This window comes from Gossypium hirsutum, chromosome A11, assembly GCF_007990345.1.
Source record: "Gossypium hirsutum isolate 1008001.06 chromosome A11, Gossypium_hirsutum_v2.1, whole genome shotgun sequence".
NCBI lineage: Eukaryota > Viridiplantae > Streptophyta > Magnoliopsida > Malvales > Malvaceae > Gossypium > Gossypium hirsutum.
The window spans coordinates 19,010,592-19,014,726 of NC_053434.1; the positions used below are offsets into that span (position 1 = coordinate 19,010,592).

General features: G+C 39.2%; 1 non-coding gene across 1 annotated transcript; it reads right to left on the bottom strand.

Annotated features, from left to right (window-relative positions):
- Window positions 1-405: 405 nt before the first annotated feature.
- On the bottom strand, window positions 406-512 carry LOC121210731 (small nucleolar RNA R71). Its single transcript, XR_005905844.1, has one exon. It is a non-coding gene; the product is annotated as a small nucleolar RNA R71 (small nucleolar RNA).
- Between the last annotated feature and the right edge of the window lie 3,623 nt (window positions 513-4,135).

The following is a 4,135-nucleotide window of genomic DNA, read 5'->3' on the forward strand; positions in this document are numbered from 1 at the left end:
TGTGGTTGCTGCAAATCCAGTAAATTAGAATCCTACTCCTCGTACTATGTATGATTATGCTAAACCTACTTTAACAGGAACTGAATCAAGTATAGTTAGACCTGCTGTTGCAACAAATAATTTTGAACTCAAACCTAACATGATTGAAATGATACAACAGTTTGTTCAGTTTGATAGTTTGCAGGACGAGGATCTAAACACTCAGTTAGCGAACTTTCTAGATTTCTATGACACTTTTAAGATCAATGGCGTTTCTGATGATGCCATTCGCCTTCAGTTGTTTCCCTTTTCATTGAGGAATAAGGCTAAACAGTGGTTGAACTCGTTACACGGGGGTCAATCACCATTTGGGAACAAATGACCGAAAAATTTTTACTTAAATATTTTTCATCGGCTAAAATGCCTAAATTGAGGAATGATATCTCTTCTTTTGTACAGATGGATTTAGAAACTCTTTATGACACATGGGAGAGATACAAGGACTTATTGAGACGGTGCCCTCACCATGGGTTACCTCTATGGCTGCAGGTTGAGACTTTTTACAACAGTGTGAACCCCTTAACAAGGCAACTGATCGATGCAGCTGCCAGTGGAACTTTAAATAACAAAAAACCTAAAGAGGCTTACAAATTTATTGAAGAAATGTCACTGAAAATTATTAGTGGCAAGTCATGAGAATGAAGCCGATAAAAGCAACATGTGTTTTCAGCCTCGACGCAGTCACTATGCTATCTAACCAGGTAAAACTTTTAAATAAAAAGATTGATGGTTTGTGTGGTTCTACTCAGGTACATCCAGTGATGAGGTGTGATTCAAATGGAGGAGGAGTGCACAGCATAGATTATCCATCCTTCAACCCTAGCACCGAGGATGAACAAGTCCACTATATGGGTAATAATTCTAAACCTTAAAATAACCCGTATAGTAACACTTATAATGCAGGTTGGAAGAACCATCCTAATTTCTCATGGGGTGATCAAGGAAATCAAAAACCACAACGTGCTCTAGGTTTTCAACAACCACCTTACCAATAAGAGAAGAAACCGAACCTTGAAGAGATGCTTACCAAATTCATCTCGGTGTCACAAAACTCGTTTTCAGAATACGAAAACAGTGCTTAAGATTCAGCAAGAGTCAATTCAAGGACTTAAAACTCAAATAGGACAGCTTGCTAAGTTGATTTCTGAATGACCACAAGGTAACTTGCCCAGTAACACAAAAACTAACCCAAGGGAGCAACTTCATGCCATTACTGTACACAATGATAAAGAGTTAGTTGAAGATGAACCGGAACTGAGGTAAGACAATAAGGTAGATAAAGGTAAGGTTGATGTAAGCAATGATAAATAGAAACTGGTAAGTAAAGAGTATAAACCTCGTGTGCCATACCCTAAGGCGATAAGGAAAGACCACACGGACGGACAATTTGGTAAATTCCTTAAACTGCCTAAAAAGTTACATATTAACTTATCGTTTATTGAAGCTCTTTCGTAGATGCCCAACTCGGTTAAATTTTTAAAGGAGCTTTTATCAAACAAACGGAGGTTAGATGAGTCATCACATATGAAGTTAAATGTATTCTGCTCAGCGATACTACAAAACAAGCTACCTAACAAACTAAAAGATCTAGGGAGTTTTATAATTTCTTGTTTAATTGGTAGTTTGAATGTTAACAATGCTTTAGCTGATTTAGGGGCAAGTATTAATGTTATGCCTTATAAAATGTTTAAACAACTAGGACTAGGGAAACCCAAACAAACTAGGATGAGCATTCAATTGGCTGATAAAACCATTAGATTTCCTAAGGATATAATTGAAGATGTGCTCATTAAAATAGAAAAATTTATACTCCGAGTCAATTTTGTTGTCTTAGACATGGATGGGGATAGTGACGTACCTTTAATTCTGGGTAGACCCTTTTTAGTAACTACTAGAACTATTATTGATGTTGGTATAGGAGAAATAACGTTTCATGTAGGTGATGACACAATTAAACTTCAAGCTTGTAATTCTGTTAAACTATCTAGTGATCAAGATGATATTACACGCTCTTTCCATGAGAACAACATGTTGGCTCAGATTGTTGTGCAGGAAATCCCTAGGGATAAAGTGATGGAGCCACGAACAACTCTTGAGGAACGAAGATTACAAATCGAGGAACTAGATGAATGGCGAACAACAGTTAAGAAGAAACTGATGATACACGATGAACCAAAGCAGTGTCATGATAAACTTAAAGGTGAATCGAATCAACTGAAGGTTGGAGACAAAGTACTATTAGATGAAGCAGACCCTCGTGTTGCCACTTCTGAACCTAATGGAGAAATCCTTTTTACAGTACTCAACATTTTCCCATACAGTACAGTCGAGGTAACTCATTCCAAATTTGACACTTTTAAGGTAAATAGTACTCTTCTAAAAATTATTTTGATAAGATGGATAGCAGGGACGAGGAGTTTCAACTCCTTGAATCACCATGGCTGTGCAAATACGAGGTGAGTCGAGTTTAGACTATAAATAAGTGCTTTTCGGGAGGTAACCCGAGCACTAACATCACTAACCTGTTTATTTTATATATTTTTCGTGTCTTTTTATACAGGTACAGTGACCCACATGGCCTGGAGACAAGAGTGTGTCCTTGGCCATGTGAAAACAGCGCTAAAAATTCCCAAAAATTGACATGCACACAGCCTGCGATAAATCTACACGGCCTGGAGACACGGGTGTGTACTAGGCCGTGTGAAACCTGGAGCTGAATTTTTCAAAATTTTAACAAGTTAGAAAGCCGCATGGGCAAGGCACACGGCCATGTGTTCAGACACACAGGCGTGTGGGATACCACACGGGCGTGGGAGAAGCGAACAACGAAGCACACGGCCTAGAAACACGGGCATGTCCGTGGCCGTGTGATAAATGGTCATTAAATTCTAGTGAAGCACATGGGCAATACTCAAGCCACACGGGTGTGTGACACGGCTGTGTGGCCCAACACGGGCCTCACACGATCATGTCCCTTTTAAACCCCCTAACCTTAACATTTTATTTTTGTCTTCTTCTTCTCAAGTCTTCCCCCCAGGCCTTAGCCGCCGCAGCCCCCTCGCCGTCTCCCCCTATTCCGGCCACCACTCTTCTTTTTCCTTCCCTTTCTTTCCTTTCTCCTCCCTCCTTTCTTTTCTTTCCCTTTCTTCCTCTTTTTTTCCTTTCTCCCTTCTCCTCTACTCACATGGCCACCAGCCGCTTCCCCTCCCACCGTGGCCTCCTCCTCGTGCAACCTCCACCCTTGTTCCACCGTCCTCCGTAACTCCGGTCGCCACTTTTGGTTTCCCTCTTTCACCCCTAACATTTATTATTTTTATAATTATAGCAGTTAGTTTCTGTTAGTTATTTATTATGCTTAGTATTTATTCCATTTCTTTGTCATTTTATTATCTTTTCATTGTTTATTATCATTAGCATGTCACTCACTGTTCGATTTCTACTTGGCATTTTATTGAATTTGTTCTTTTTATTCTTACTTCTTACTTGTCTTTTTAATATGACTATTCTCTGCCAATTTTTCTTTTTATTCTTAGTTACTATTATCAACATTTTTTTTCATATAGCATACTTTGTCCTTTAGTTCTGATTCACGTTTCGGCTGGATATTTATTTTTTTATTTTACTTATTTACTTTCTACTTAGAGTCACTTTACGAGGACTTGCATATTTTGATTGCGAATATTCTATTTTAGGAGTAAATTTTTATTTATGATTATTTTCTTTTATTTGGAGATACATTTTTTATTGATGAAATCTTTTATTCTTGCAGGCACGCAATGACAAACACTCGTAGGAAAACTAAGATTGTTGTTCCCGCCTCAAAAAAACGGAAGGGTCTTGGCGCAACCTCCTCGAGCGCCTCGACTGAAGCTCGTCATCCTTTACTTTGATTCTCGTCAGGCCTATAGGATGACTTGTTTTAGCTTCTTCGAGTATGACTATTAGGAGTGGGCCGTTGTATTGACTGGGCCGCATTAGAGCAAGTCAGACTAGCTGATGAACATGTGATGAATACCCATGACGAGGCCGGTACTATCGCCTTCTGACTTGGTGGCTTGGTGTGACATATGAGTGTCCCTGAGTTTCGAGTAGCTTT